This window comes from Aethalodelphis obliquidens, unplaced genomic scaffold (assembly GCF_003676395.1).
Source record: "Aethalodelphis obliquidens isolate GAN/ISIS:26980383/991018 unplaced genomic scaffold, ASM367639v1 scaffold1, whole genome shotgun sequence".
Lineage (NCBI taxonomy): Eukaryota > Metazoa > Chordata > Mammalia > Artiodactyla > Delphinidae > Aethalodelphis > Aethalodelphis obliquidens.
The window spans coordinates 76,341,325-76,358,699 of NW_020837945.1; positions in this window are offsets into that span (position 1 = coordinate 76,341,325).

The window sequence follows — 17,375 nt, forward strand, 5'->3', positions numbered from 1 at the left end:
AAAGTAATTTTAAATGTTTGCTTTACAAGAAAGTAAGCAACTATTCCTACCTCCTCTGTTGCTACACTAGCAGCTACTTCTGGAAGCAGAAGATCAAGTTATAGGCCTTGAAATCTCGCTATCATATGTTATAAGAGGCAAGAAAACCAGTTCCTAATTAGTATTACAAGGAAAAATGCAGATGGTTTAAATTAAGGCAAAGGAGAAGAAAAAAGTACGACTGAAAAATCCTGTGTATGTACAGACAAAAGCTGTAGAACAAGGATCAGAAACTCAAGGTATAACTGGGAATAGTAAAGTCACATTATGAGATTGATTGGCCAGGTGAACAGAAGAGCACATACTTCATTGAAAGCTTCAGGTGATACTTCATTGCAGAGACAGGGAAGAAGTAAAACTCATTCTCTGCAGATGACATGATACTATACATAGAAAACCCTAAAGTCTACACCCTCCTCCCCAAAATTATTAGAGCTAATAAACAAATTCAATAAAGTTGCGGGATACAAGACTAATATACAGAAATCTGTTGCTTTTTCTGTACACTAATAGTGAACTACCAGAAAGAGAACTTAAAGAAATAATTTCGTTTACAATTACATCAAAAAATAAAATACCTAAGAATAAACTTAATCAAGGAGGTGATAGACCAATACTTGGAAAACTATAAAACTATAAAACATTAATGAAATCATACAAAGAAATGGAAAGATACCTGGTGTTCTTGGATTGAGAGAATTAACACTGTTAAAAAGTCCATACTACCTAAAGCAATCTACAGATTTAATGAAATCCCTATGACACTTTTTCACAGAACTAGAACAAATAATCCTAAAATTTATATGGAGCCACAAAGACATTGAATTGTCAAAGCAATCTTTGACTTCAGACTATACTACAAAAGTAGAGTAATCAAAACAGCAAGGTACTGCCACAAAAACAGACACATAGATCAATGGAACAGAATATAAAACCCAGAAATAAACCCATGCACTTATGGTCAATTAATCTATGACCAAAGAGGGAAGAATATATAATGGAGAAAAGACAATCTTTTCAATAAATGGTGCTGAGGAAACTGGATAGCCTCATGCACAAGAATGAGATAAGAACATTTCCTCTCACCATATACAAAAATAAACTCAAAATAGGTTAAAGACTTAAATTTAAGACAGGAAACCATAAAACTCCTAGAAGAGAACATAAGCAGAACACTCTTTGACATAAATTGTAGCGATATATTTTTGGATCTGTCTCCTAATGCAAACGAAATAAAAGCAAAACTAAACAAATGGGACATAATTAAACTAAAAAGCTTTTGCACAGCAAGGGAGACCATCAACAAAGTGAAAAGAGAACCTACTGAATGGGAGAAAAATTTGCAAATGATATGACTAATAAGGGCTTAATATCCAAAGCATATAAAGAGCTCATACAACACAATATAAAAAAATTTTAAAATGGGCAGAAGACCTGAATAGACATTTTTTCCAAAGAAGATATATACATGGCCAACAGGGGCATGAAAAGATGTTCAACACCACGAATTACCAGAGAAATGCAAATCAAAACCACAATGAGATATCACGTCACCCCTGTCAGAATGGCTATCATCAAAAAGTCTACAAATAACAAATGTTGGTGAAGATGTGGAGAAAATGGAACTCGAGTACACTGTTGGTGAGAGTTTAAACTGATGCAGTCACCACAGAAAACAGTATGGAGGTTTTTCAAAAAGCTAAAAATAGAGCTATCATATGATCCAGCAGTTCCACTGTGGGGTATATATCCGAAGAAAATGAAAACATTAATCTGAAAAGATACATGCACCCCAATGTTCATAGCAGCATTATTTACAATAGCCAATATATGGAAGCAACCTAAGTGCCTATCAACAGATGAATGGATAAAGATGTGGTGTGTGTGTGTTTGTATGTGTATATATACATATATGTATATAAATAATATGCAGTGGAATATTAGCCATAAAAAAGAATGAAATTCTGCCACTTGCAACAATGTGGATGGATGTATTATGCTTAGTAAAATCACTCTAACAGAGAACGACAAATATGCTATGTTATCAATTATACGTGGAATCTAAAAAAATAAAACAGATAAATGTATGTAATAAAACAAAAACAGACTCAGAGATACAGAGAACAAACTAGTTGTTACCTGTGAGGAGACAGAAGGGGGGAGGGGCAAGATAGGGGTATGGGATTAAAAGACACAAACTACTATGTATAAAATAAATAAGTAACAAGAATATATTGTACAGCACAGGGAAATATAGCCATTATTTTGTAATAATTTTAAATGGAGTGTAATATATAAAAACATTGAATCACTATGTTGTACACCTGAAATTAATATAATATTGTAAATCAATTACACTTCAATTAAAAAATTATATCTTTTTAATGTATACTTTTTGTTGTTTTTTATTGACGTATAGTTGCTGTATAATATTATACAAATTACAGGTGTGCAATATAGTGATTCACAATATTTAAAGGTTATACTCCATTTACAGTTATTATAAAATATTGGCTATATTCCCCATGTTGTATAATATATCCTTGTAACTTATTTAATGTATACACTTTTGATGAGTTTGGACACATGCATATATCTGTGATACCATTACCACAATCAAGGTAATAAACATATCAGTCATCTCCAAAATATTTGTGTCCCCTTGCTGCTGTTACTTCTTCTTTTTTGGTAAGAAGAGTTAATATAAGATCTACCCTCTTAACAAGGTTTTTTTTTGTTGTTGTTGTTGTTGTTGTTGTTTTGCGGTACGCGGGCCATTCACTGCTGTGGCCTCTCCCGTTGCGGAGCACAGGCTCCGGACGCGCAAGCTCAGCGGCCATGGCCCACAGGCCCAGTCGCTCCGTGGCATGTGGGATCTTCCCGGACTGGGGCACGAACCCACGTCCCCTGCATCGGCAGGCGGACTCTCAACCACTGCGCCACCAGGGAAGCACCGCTTAACAAGTTTTTAAGTGCATAACACCATATTGTTAACCATAGGCAAAATGTTGTACAGCAGATATCTTGAACTTATTTATTTTGTATAACTGTAGCTTTATACCCATTGATAAACTCCCCATTTCTTTCTTCCCCTCATCCACTGGCAACCACTCTTCTATTTTCTGCTTCTATGAATTTGACTGTTTTAGATACCTCATATAAGTGGAATCATGCCGTATTCGTCCTTCTGTAACAGACTTTTCCCTTAGCATAATTTCTTCTGTATCTATCCTTGCTGTTGCAAATGATAGGATTTCCTTCCTTTTTAAGGCTAAACAACATTCCATTGTATGTATATACCACATTTTCTTTATCTATTCATCAGTTAATAGACCTTTGTTTCCATATACCTTAGCTGTTGTGAAAAACGCTACAATGAATATGAAACAGCAAGTGTTGGCAAGGATGTGGACAAATTGGAACCTTTGTCATTGTTGAGGGAATGTGAAATGGAGCAGCCACTATGGAAAAACACTATGGAGTTTCCTCAAAAAATTAAAAACAGAACTACCTTATGACTTAGCACTCCCACTCCTGCATATATGTCCAAAAGACTTGAAATCAGGATCTTGAAGGAATATCTGCACACGCATGTTCAAGAACTCCAATTTTTTTAACTATTGACATTTAATTCAAATCAGTTTAATGTGTTAGGTAACCAAAATAAAATGCATTTGATGGTCACATATGACGATGTAAATTTATGACTTCTGAATTAGAGCCATGTGAAACAACCTAATTGCAACGCTCTATGTAAATGTAAACTGACTGCTGACCTAAGCTGTGCAAGATAAACATAAAGATAACTTAAGGGCTTCCCTGGTGGCGCAGTGGTTGAGAGTCCACCTGCCGATGCAGGGGACACGGGTTCGTGCCCCGGTCCGGGAAGATCCTACATGCCGCAGAGCGGCTGGGCCCGTGAGCCATGACTGCTGAGCCTGCGCGTCCGGAGCCTGTGCTCCGCGACGGGAGAGGCCACAACAGTGAGAGGCCCGCGTACCCACCCACCCCCCCAAAAAAAAAGATAACTTAAGAAAGCACTTAGAAAATGTTCCAATATTTGGACTGACTGGCAGCTAAAATAGTTTCTGTTACACATGGGTGCACTAGATTTATTCAATTCAGATTGCTTGTTTTGAAAAGCAGCTATTTTTATTTATGGGCAGATTTTCCATGTTGGTTATATAGATACATATATAAATGAAATTCTACCATTTATATGTGAATATAGCATTAATAATATATAGTACTAATATAATAATAATAATACTATATAATAATGGAATTAAGTCGTGTGTGTGTGTGTGTGTGTGTGTGTGTGTGTGTGTGTGTGTGTGTGTATTTGAAGCATTGAATTTGAAGTTAGGATGCCTGGGATAGAGTCAAAGTGAATGTTTCACAGCTATGAAACCTTAGGCAAGTTACTTCATTTGTTTAATCCTGAATGTACTCCTTGATGAACAGAACAATAATACCTATTATTGCCTAGCAGGATTACTGTAATGATCAAATTACATTAGAGGTAAGAGTGTTTTGTCAAATGCAATAATGTTTTAAATAGCCCTCAACATTTGGTAAATTCATTCTTGCATTTTTTTCAGACAATTTACTCTTAAAACAAAGAAGAAAGTATGACTGGTGCTGGCATAACTTATCAGTCATAGCTACAAACCACAGCAAGTAGGGCAATGCACTATAACTTAACCCTACCAAATTATCAGTGTGAAAGTTAGCTGGCTGTGTTTGCCAATGAAATCTATTTGCTTACTGAAATGAATAAATTAGCAGGAGAATTCACTGATGGGGCTTAGAATACCTTTGTCTAATGTGAATCAGAAATAACATCCTACAAATCAGCCATCCTTTATGTAAGATTCGTAAACATAAAATACAGCCTGCAGTGACACAATATTACACAATTATCTTAGTTGAGTAACTTCTTTCCAAAGGAGGAAACTCGGCATGAGGTTTATAAAATACTCATTATTCAACGGCATCAACATGGTCAACCAACTCCAGAACAGTCATAGCAACAGAGAAGAAGCTCTGCTAGCCCTGGGCATCACGGGCATTTGACTTTCTATCCCTCACAGCTCATTGAGTGTGACACCATAATAATACTTAGAACTTTATCCAAGGATGTATAAATAGTCTTTATTGATATGAGATCAGACCTCAATATGAAGAAGTCAGTATTTGCAAATTTCATCTTTCACATTAGCAAAGATTAAGATGGAATTACCAGTTGCAGAAAGGTCATGAAAACTGTATATTTAATCCCAGTTAAACTACATTTAAACTGTTCTGTGACCTTAGACAATTTAACTGCCATTTCCTCACATTAGTGTCCTTCTCTATAATATTAAAGCATTGGACTAGGTAATCTCTAAAGTCTCATGAAGTTCCAATATTCTGTTTATATGAGCTCACCAGGTATTTCACTTTGGAGTTGGAGAACAAAAAGTTGATAGCAAGTATGTACCAGAGCCAGGAACATAGCCAGTAATGAATAAATATCTATTATTATTATTCCACTTTGTCTCATTGTTTTCTTTCTCTCAGGCATTCTGAAATAATCACTGCTTAAAATGTTTCTATATCATTTCTCTTAGGTAAGACGTTGTTAAGCTTAAAATTAAGCTTAGTCACTTTTCTGAATTAGAAAGTGGAAAAACAGTGTATATAATTTATTTGTTTCATTTAGCCTTGGGTATATTTTGCATATAAATTTCAGGGAGAAAAATATGTTCAAAACTTTCAATGCACGTGTGAAAGTACATCTCTGTAGAACTATTTAAAGAAATGTTCAGATGGCAAAGACCCTTACAAAGCATCGAGCCCATACCCTGGTCTTTGTAGGAATAACTCAACAATAACCAAGACTGCAGAGTCAGGTAGTAACTTATGACATAATCAGCTGTGAATCAGGTGTGTAAATCAGGTCTGTAAATCAGAAATCAGGTGTGATTTCTGATTTAAACTGGAATTTATCTTAAACAATGTTCTGCAGGAGGACATAGTTTGAAAATAACAAATGCCTTATTGATTTATGTATCTAGTTCCCTATGTGGGGCAATTGACATCTTGTCAAAAACAGTATGCTGTTACTCTAAAGAACTAAAATGTGAATGGCTACCTTGTCCTGCACCTTTCAAAAATACTTAAGAATTTAGGTTTAAAATTCTACCTAATGTATGGTTAAGATTGCTTATCAATCATAATTATTTATTGAATATATTTTACTTTTCTAAAATGGTCTGGTAGTGGGAGGGGTCAAGTCCTGTCCATAATGGGTAAGGGGCATCAGCCAATAAATGATATGGAGATAAAAGATAAAGACAAAATATAGCAATGATAAAATATAGCAATGTCATAAAGGATAGACTAACTCTGCAAAAAAGCCAGAGGCTAGGCGACCAGTTAGGAGGCTCTTACAGAAATTTCAGTACAAAGTGAAGGTGGTCCAAAATGAGACTAGAAAAATTTGACAGAATATAGTATTTTTCAGAGAAACACTTCTGGCATTTAATTGTAGAACTGCTGCAAAGGGTAGAGAAGACCTTCAAAAGTTTATTCCAAGGGAAAAAAAATAAAGAGGAACCAGACTGGGATAGGTGTTGGGACAGTAGCGATAAAAGGGTTAGGGGTGTGGAGTTTGAATCTTAATGTGGCAGATAGAAAAATAGAATATAGAAGAGAATTTGAATATGATGAATACATTTGGGAACTATCACCTTGAAATCATACAAATAGACATATTCTACATGAAAATAAGTATGGTGTGGTTTGTAATATTTTCTCAAGGTTACAGATATTTGCAGAATGTAATTAACAGTATAGATCTTCTTCCCAGGTAAAAGAAATATTATAATACTAAAATACAAATAATTTTGCACATAATTTCAGGAGATACTCAGGCTCTGAATACAGCAAAGACTATTGGGGAATTATAGGCAATGAACAGAATGAGGGGGATAAAAAAATTACTAAGTGGATATCAGTGGATAAAACAATTACTAAGAATAATTTGATTAGATATCAGAGGTAGAAGGATTCTTGATAAAGGCAGGCAAAAGTGATCAGATACCAAGGATAGGGGTATTCTCAATATACTGGCTTAGCAGGTCCTTTGCTAAAACTGGGCTCAGGAGGCTAAGGGTAGGGCCCAAGGCCAAAAAGAGAGGGCTCAGAGGAACCTGACTAAAGTTTGGTCAAAGAGGGAGTCTCTGTCAGTCTCTTCACTTTGCGCTCATCTCTTCATTCGAAAATATTTATTGAATTCTAAGTATATGACAGGCACTGTATTTAGATCAATGAGACAGGTCTGTCCTTGCCCTTATAGAACTTGGATAATTGCTACTCCTCCTTTATGTCTCAGCTCAGAGATTTACTCCTCTATGAAGATTTTCCTGACTCCACTTCACCTGGATGTACACCCTTCATCATAGATTTACCTCTCTGGATATAACCTCCTGCTTAATGGTCTATTAATCCTATTAGACTGTAAGCTCTAGAGGATACAGGTTATATTAACCTGGTTCACTCATCCCCAGTAACAAGCACTAAACCTGGCCAAGTAGTAACTCAGTAAATAGTTAACAAAGTTTGCAAAATATAGGCAATAAAAACCAGGAACAGACAAATGATGCCAAACACTAACCAAGAAAGATGTGGAGGATATGTTGTTTCCCAGATACAAGGGCTATAGAAAAAGCCAAACGAATGAGAAATTTAAAAGACACTATCAATAGTAGAAGTCCCAAGACCTTTTATATTACTGAAGTCTGAAGTTCTCAGAGGACCAAACAGCAAAGGGGCTGGGATTTCAGATATAATTTATTACAACACAGAATATGGACTTGATCCTGAAGCAAATGACTCTTGACTCTTGTTCCTTGGAGCAGCTGTAACACTTTTATCTAAAGGAAGCTCCCAGCACTCAGTTTAATTCATGGTTTCATAAATTTCTTTCTCTAGACCTCACTTTCCTCATTAATAAAATGTGAATCCCGGACAGAGGAAGGGCTGGCAGTGAAATACATGAATATATAGTGTAATACATATGAGCAATAATTGTAAGAGTCTATGATTCCTTGGCCTACCTGTGTGATTTGAGGTAGTAGAGGGTTATCAAAGGAGTTAATATTTTTAAAAAGATGGTGACGAGGGGGTTGTTGTGGATAGTGAGGTCTAATTAATAACAAATCATTAATAACAAATCATATTTATCTTTGTACAGGCAATTTCCAGCACAATTACCATCTTTTGCTTTCTAACTGAAACTCAAATTATAAACGAACTTTGAATCAGGTAAGAACGATGGTTTCTTTAGCGAAAACATGTGGACTCAGAAGACCAACTCCCTGGGGTGGAGTCCTAGCTCTGTCACCTGTTAGCTATGTGACCATAAGCAAATACTTAAACTCTCTGTACTTACATTTCCTCATGAGATAAATGGGAATGATTATACCTTCCTCATGAGGTTTTTATAAATATCACACAAACCAATACCTGTGAAGGGCTAAAAGCATTTCCTGGCACATAGTAAGAGGCCCAAAAATGCTTCACTTATTACCATAAGGGAAGAATGCCAAAATAAAAAATGTCAAGCACAATGCTAGATATTTTTACATAAATTATATCATTTGGGGCTTCCCTGGTGGCGCAGTGGTTGAGAGTCCACCTGCTGATGCAGGGGACACGGGTTCATGCCCCGGTCCGGGAAGATCCCACATGCTGCGGAGCGGCTAGGTCCGTGAGCCATGGCCGCTGAGCCTGCGCGTCCGGAACCCGTGATCCGCAATGGGAGAGGACACAACAGTGAGAGGCCCGTGTACCACAAAAAAAATAATAATAATAATAAATAAATAAATTATATCATTTGATTTAGGCTATAAAAAGTTGTAGATCAGAAGTCTAAGATCCAAGACTTTACTCATATCCCTATATCTGGGCATCTCAATGATTCCAGCCATCTACCATATGTATGGGTCTGTACTGGGTGTCCCTCCATTTCTGAGTATTATTGATACTTGAATCTTATAATTAGCAGTAAGGAAAACTATTGGATTAAAAAACAGGAAGAAATTACGAAAACTCTCATATTTTCTTTTGTTTTTCTGTAAATTCAATACCTTGACTAACTTTTCCAGTATCTGACTAATCTAGTTGCAATGACAACTCCATACATAATCATATTTTATGGATAATCCAAGTACATACATTTAATCCCTTAGCTCTGAGAACCTTGAATGATATTTCAAGGTGAGATGCTTCTAATGTCTGTTAAATCTGAGTCCAGATGTATTTCATATGCAGTCTGTGTCTAAATTCGTAAACAACTTAGGATTTATATTTTTACTTATCTATTCAGCACAGATAATACAAATTTGCTCGTGTTTAATCCATGTCTGAATAATGATTTCAACTTTTTATTATTAATGACACAGTAACATCCCATAACCCTAAAAATAATACTATCTTGGGTTGTATAAAAAATAAAGTAGGGCTTCCCTGGTGGTGCAGTGGTTGAGAGCCCGCCTGCTGATGCAGGGGACACGGGTTCGTGCCCCGGTCCGGGAGGACCCCACATGCCATGGAGCGGCTGGGCCCGTGAGCCATGGCCGCTGAGCCTGTGCGTCTGGAGCCTGTGCTCCGCAACGGGAGAGGCCGCAACAGTGAGGGGCCCGTGTACTGCAAAAAAATTTAAAAAGTAAAGTAAGGTTGGATCAGGGCAGGAATTTTTTTTTTCAACTTTTCTCCTGTCTCTGATTTTCTCCCAAATGATTAAACCCTAAACAAACATTTAGAAATCTGAGTGTCAGTATCCAGCACCTGTATGCTTGTGAGCAATGATTACAGAAAATAAAGAATTGGACAACATGAATGCCATTTATCATCACTCCTGAGGTTCTGGATATAATTTGCCTTTAATGATTGACATTTACATTGTACATTTCAGTTTACTGCTAAATAGTCATGTGTATTATGTCCTTATAACAACCATATAAACAGGTGTCAGTTTTTTTTCCAGTTGACAAACCATGAAACTGAGAGGCCCATAAATGAGTCAGTAATAGGGCCAGGGCCAAACTTTCTGCCTCCCATGGCATACGTGACTGCACTGGTCCCTCCCTGCCCAGTCCTGTCCTGCTAATTCAAACATCACTTTCTTTTCTCTATTCTACAGTAATTTTAAATGTATCATCTCAGTGAGACTATCTATGGCCATGTGTTTACAATGCAGACCTGTAAGAGACCACTGAATTAAGCCCACTGACTCTTAACAAAATAATGGACTCAACCCTTCGTTGGTCTATTTATTCCTCAACAGTTTTTATGTTAGAAAAATTTCAGTTTTGTTCCTTCACCCCCAAACCAAAACCCCTAGACAGCTGGTCTTCTCTTCATTAATGAACTACACACAGGCTGTTCAATTTTGATAGATTTGACAATGGAATATCATGTTCACCTTGTTCTGTAAACAGCTGTACAGGCCCAAGTATCTGGCCAGGGATAGAAGAGAAAGAAATTCCTAAATCCTTCCAGGTCAGTGATTCTAACTTTGCTGAACATTAGAATAACCTGAGGAGATTTGAAAAATACTGATGCCCAGGCCCTTCCCCCAGAGAGTCACGTTTAATTGGTCTGGCATGCTGCCTAGGCACTAGGAGTTTTAAAACCTCCCTGAGTGATCCTAGTATCAGTCAGGGTTGAGAAACACTAACTTAAGACATAACCTAGAGCAGTTCTCCTCAATTGGCCACACATTAGAATTTCCTGGGGGGCTTTTAAAAATACTGTTGCCAAGACTCCATCCAAGATCCAATTAAATCAGATGCTCTGTAAGTAAGGTCCAGGCATTGGTAGTTTTTCAAGCTCCACAGATGATATTTCTGTGTTGTAAAGTTTCGGGCTAATTGCTCTAAAATCCTTATCATTCAATATGTGGTCTATAGCAAAAAAGAAAAATCAAAAACAAAACAAAACCAAACAAACCCTAGCACCTGAAAGCTTGCCAGAACTGAAGAATTTCAGGCTTCACCGACACACCAAATCGAAATCTGTATCTTAACAAGACCACATGTAATTACCATGCACATTGAAGTATGAGCCGCTCTGTTCTGGATTGCTTTTCTAAACACCCGAGGGCAGTGTTGGCTTTCCCCACATCTCCCATTTCTTCTCATTTGACTCTCTTCTCAAGTTCCATGTGAAAATGTACTACTGGCTAGGGTCACTGAGGTAAATTGCTTGCCATGTATGCCTAATTGCCATAGTACAAAAATGATTACTTATACCTTATTATCATCAAATTGTTTTCTACTAAACTAACTCCTGAGCTTGAAATTCAGGAATCTTCATAATCTAAACTGATTTAATCACTTTCTTGCCAACCTTTCACCATCTATTCCCACCTTCCCCTCCACCCAAATATAGACTGCTGTGTCCTACCAAGCATAAGCCACACCTTCTAGCTTCCTACCTGTGTGTCCATCTCTACTTAATACGCTTTCCTTCCATGTTCAAATATATCCTTTAAACCTCAGCTAATGCCATTGCTCCATGAAGATTTCTCTGATTCTGCCCCATTCCCAGGTGGTAATGATCTCTCTTAGCACAAAATAGTCATAGCATCTTACCTGTACCTCTCTTGTGGCCCATTTTATATTCCTCATGTCAGTTTTTCAGACTTTTTAATATTCTCTATTAGATGATAAGTTATGTTAGGAAAGGATCCATGCATAATTCACTTCTATAAAATTCACACTCCCTTTCTCAGAGCCATATGTATAGTAGGTAATTTTTGTCTTCCTTCATACAAGTTTTTAATGCTTAACTAGTTCAAGCCAGGCTTCTTAGTAGAGTGTCATCTGACTTTCCTTTTGAACTTAAAAAGTGTTCAATTCTCTCTGCTCATCAACTCTGCCCTGAATAGATCCCAACTGTGGTCTTTGCAGAATGTGAATTATAAATCTCTAAGAAAGATACTGTATGGGGCAGTTAGAAACTTTAATCAGCAAAACACCCTTTTTAAAAATTTATTTTTATGTTTTTATTTTTGGCCACACCATGCAGCTAGTGGGATCTTAGTTTCCTGACCAGGGATTGAACCCAGGCCCTCTGCAGTGAAAGCCCGGAGTCCTAACCACTGGACTGCCAGGGAATTCCCAAAGAACCTATTTTTAAGGAACTTCTCACAGGAGTTATTTGCATTGCATGACACACTTTGGGATATTTTTAATAATCATGATTGATAAATCATCCAAGATAAACGTAGGACTATTCGGGCTCTCAAAGCTTACCTAGATATTTTGTCAACATTTCTTCCTTTCCAATGAGAACATGAGAATCCTGACCAAAAGAAACAGAATTCAACAGCATGATTCTCATGCTGAATGGGTGAAAATTCTGGACAAGACATCATCATAGGAAAAAAACAAGAAAATAACAAAAGCAGTATGTTATTGCTAAGGAAACTTCCGAGTTACATACAAGTGGATTGAATAAGGACCCTTAGCATATAGTCCATTATGTCTGAGAAATAAGGATGTACATATTGAGTTCAAACTATCTTAGGAGAAACTTGTACTAGTGATGGTCTTAGATGTAGTGTATTCTACTCTACTTCTTTGAAAATAAGAAATAAGAGCAGGAAGAGGGAGCAAGTAGAAGAATACTTTTATCACCTCCAAAAATCTTAGAAGCTTCTATGATTTTGAGAAATAAAAACAAAGAAAGCCACAGAACCAGTTGTAACAGATGGTACTAATCAGTATCTTAGAATTCATTAAAAACTATGTCAAAGTTGACTTGGCTATTTGCAAAAATATTTCTGATCAGTTGTTCTAAAGTACTTTCATAAATGTAATGGAATATTCCACAGCATTTTATCAATGTTGAAAAATTCAAAAGAAAAGGCATAGTGATGTAGACATTATTTAGTTATTATTTCCCAGTAATGACAGTTCCTTGGCAAAGCTAATAAAAAAGCATCTTTCCATTTCCTATTAGACGGCTTTAGAATGGAGGGATAAATGGATTGGAGGGGATAATAGCTTAGTCCCTACAGCTAAAGGCTAAGAAAAAGAGGTCAGATATATTTATTTTATGTCTGATATCTATATTTATCTCTGTTGACTCTGATTCTGGACAATCCTGATGACTACAACCTTTGTTCCTGCTTCTGCAAAGGGATAAAAAGATATTCTTGAGTCTTTTTATTGATGATTCCAGAAACACATGGACTAAAATGATAACAGCATTGGTAGAGAAATGTTTCATACTGAATTACTTGGTGTCTTCACACTGAAATTACCTGTGTGCTTATAAAAATATTGATGCCTGGGTCATACCTTCAGAATGTATATATAATTATTCTTGTATGTGGCCTGGGGAATCAGTATTTTTTAAATCTTCCTATATCATTCAAAGATGCAGACGAGGTTGAAACATAAGAGTTTAGACCAAACTTTTCGACAATGGATTTCAATATCCCTTTTAACCCTCAGTGTACTAATGGGCATGAATCCTAATCTCTACTTCACCTTTTTATTGGATACTCTCAAAGTTCAGGAAATTTTTCTGAACATCTGACTCCAAATCTGAAGAGAGATGACCTACTTAACAGGGTATTGATAAATAATAGTAAATGTCCTATAAGAATTCTTTCCAGGAAGGGAAGGAAAAGGAAATGAACAGTTATCACCATCTAAAGATGCTACCTCCATTGCCTCGTTAGCCTTTTGTTCCCAGCTACTGTGAATGTACTCCTGATAGCCACTTTTTCCCTCCACTAATTTCAGAGCTACTACTTGTCCTATAACGTACTAAGAATGAATTCATGTTGACTTCTTTCTTTGCCTTTTTGTATTTCCATGGAAGACTTAATGATTTTAAATAACTAAATTATGACCAATGTCAGTATGAACTTCTGAATCAAAAAACCTGTTTAGAAGTCTTATAAATAAAAACAAATATATAAAAACATAAACTAATGCCAAAATTATTTGTTCACTGTGACATTCATGGAGCTTCTCCTTCTGGACTCCACGTTCTCTCCAGTGAAACACTGGCAATATTATAGGCCAAATGGAAAATATCCAATGTGGATGGCCTTATAAGAAATGGTTATATCTGCCAGGAAATAACTCCCAACTGTTGAAAAACAGCCCAAAAAGTGAGAAAAGTCATTAATCATATATAGGCTCAATACCAAAATGGAAACATAATTATGAACTATAGTATTCACTGGTACCAACATGTATTCTCCACTCCCATGCTTAATTATTCTTGATATTGCTTTTTATGAACTGTTACCTGCCAAGTCCAGGGTCCTTTGGCAGGTAGCAGTAGTTCAGAAGAATTTTGATTTTGGTAAACCCTCCCCAACGAGCTTGCTACTAACTTATCAAGAGAGCAGTTCTCACAAAAATTTTGCATAAATGGAAACATGAATTAACTAAACATTTACTATCAAGTTAGTGCAAGATAAATTATGCAATATCTTCTGGACCTTAAGGAAGTCCAATCTTCTTGTTCTTTCAGATATCAAAATACCACCTTACAAGAAAAATTCACTGGAGATAGTCAAGATTCCAGAGGTAGGATTCTGTTTTCTTTATAATTGTCACCCTTATAGTTTTTGCTGGGCAAGCAGAAGTCAAATTTATGGCTAGATATAGATTTTGGGGGATTTCACTGATGAAGGGCAGAGGCCTTGTGGACTCTTAGACACTGTTCATGTAAGTATATGAAGTGTCACAGATATTTTTGACAATCTACCTCTTGGAAAGCTTTAATATCACAAGAAAAGAACCATTTATAGGATTCATCCATTCATTGTACTAACAGGACACTAAGTTCACCATTAAATACCCATTTCTGGCACTCAGGATGAAAACTAGCAAAAGTTTGATTACAGCTGCGGAAATACAGATGTTGTAGCTGCCTCTGTACGTTTACTGAGTAGAAGTTTTTGAGGTCCAAAGTGTGTGTCCCTGAGTAGAATTCCAACTGCCCCTGGGATTTGCTTAACAACAATTATAGTTATTGTTTACATATATAATACATATGTATATACATACATACATATATTGCTTATATATGTATAGATACATAATATATATGTTGTTTATATATGTAAGCATATTGTCTACACTGAAGAATTTAAAATAGCCATATCAATGCTGTTTCTGCTTCTGTCTTATAAGTTGTTTCCCTCTTGTTCCAAAAGAATTTTTTACCTACACTGCCTCCATTACAGAATTAAAAGCTTCTTGAGGCCAGAAATACATTGTTTATTTCTGATCCCTCAACATTTAACATAATACTTCACAAACAAATATGCTTAATACATATTTTTAATAATAAACTATTTTCTAGAAATTCTAATTCTTATTACGTTTAACATTTTGGCTTTCAACTTCTTTGAAATTCATCTTTGAAATTGTCTCAATATTATTATCTTAAAAAAAGGGAGAATCTAGGCAGAATTGGTCATTAAGTGCTCAATGGCCATTAGACTTCAGAAATTAAATTATCAGTCTTTGTCATTTTTTTAAGAAAAAAGACTGCAAGTGACCTTGCCTGGCTCAACAACCCAGTACAGAACATATTTTTCAAACCATGACCATCCACTTGCCACCACTAACAAACAGCCCCACGGTAATCTCAAATTCCAGCCACTTATTCTGTGAGAGAGAAGATAAATTGGAAGGATGCAGTCATCATTACTCATTTACCTTGCTGGGGTTTCCATCTTATTTGCTCCAGTTTCCTCCTCATGGGCATGTTGGAAGATAGATGTGAGATGGTTTGCCAGATTAATTTTGAGAAATCACTGATTGGGAGATTAAAACTGACATTTATTTTTTGCTTCTGTAAAGACTGAATCCTGAAATACCTAATGATTAAAGTATTTTAAAAACAAATAACTCTTAAAAGTCCCTGAAAATTTATGAAGCTAATTATACCCCCTACAGGTTTACTCATAATCTGAACTGGGGAGATTTTTCTCTCATCAAACAGTCTATTCCTCAGGAACAATATAGACAGACACAGACCATAGATCATCCAATTCCTCTGCATGGTTATCAGAGTTTCTCCCTGGGTGGGGTTATTAGGCAACAGATGAGGGCTTGGTTTTCTGATGCTGTGGCTTCTGCAGTCTCTAGATACACTCACTGTTACAGCAATTTTTTCGGAGTTGGATTTCAAAGTCACCTTCTCAGGGAATGCTCATTGTTTAGTCTCACCTGAAGAGGAACGTGCCAAAAAGAGTAAGACATTATTTTCTGGCTCGGTTCTTGTATTGGTCTATGTCTCCAACATCCTGGGATTAAGGTTACCAGATCTGACCTTGAAAGAAGAACGAGCAAGAGTGTCCATTGTGACTGAGTAAATAGGCAACTTAAGGGCTAGAGAAGTTAACAAAATGATGAAACCTTTCCAATTTGTGAAATTCTGAATTTTTCTGGAGATTTGAAACATTCTTCTGCACTAAGTAGAAAGACTTCATCTGAGTTATGTATAAGGAACAAAATATATGACTGGATATGAGTCTCTGGTGAATTATCTCACTGCCTGATTTACCTTCCAGGACAATCTTCCATAGACTGACTTTTGATTACTATAAAATAAAGGATACTGTTTAAGAGATTATGTGAGAAAAAATGATAAATTAAATAGGTCCTTCTGACAGGCAGAATAAACATTAAGTAGAGTGGACTGTTTAAGCAATTGCAATAACATGTGGAAAACACAAAAATGTTTAAATATGTATTTTTTTAAGTTTGGAATTAACCCAAGTGTGTTAACTATACAGGAAAAAGCCTCTAATATGATTATAAAAATTAGAAGGAAAAGGATGTTATTGGATAATCAAAGTAATAATTAGAAAGAGCTAAAAGAATAATAGAGAAAAGTGAAGAACTGAAAATCGTCACTTGCATAAAAGAAAAAAGTCGACCACTGAAAAACAGTAACCATTAAAGCTGCTTTCAACTACTGAGTCATGGCACATGTTCCTGATTTTTGATCAGTTGTGAAGTATATTACAGATAAAATAATAGCTAAAGTATGAGTCGTGTTTAACGGTGTGCCTTTTTTAATATAAATTGAATAGATATAAAGTTTTCCTTTTAATAACTTCTGTCATACTTCCTTGCCTTTCTGTTTGTTATCTTGTGTGGGAGACAAAGTTAGAGTTACTTCCTCCAAGTTCCACAGCCTCATCTATCAGATGTACCAGAGCAAAATGCAGGAAGCAAACAAGCCAATGAACCAACAGAGAAGGTCAAGAACTCCTCCATGATCAATACTCACTGAAGACAGAG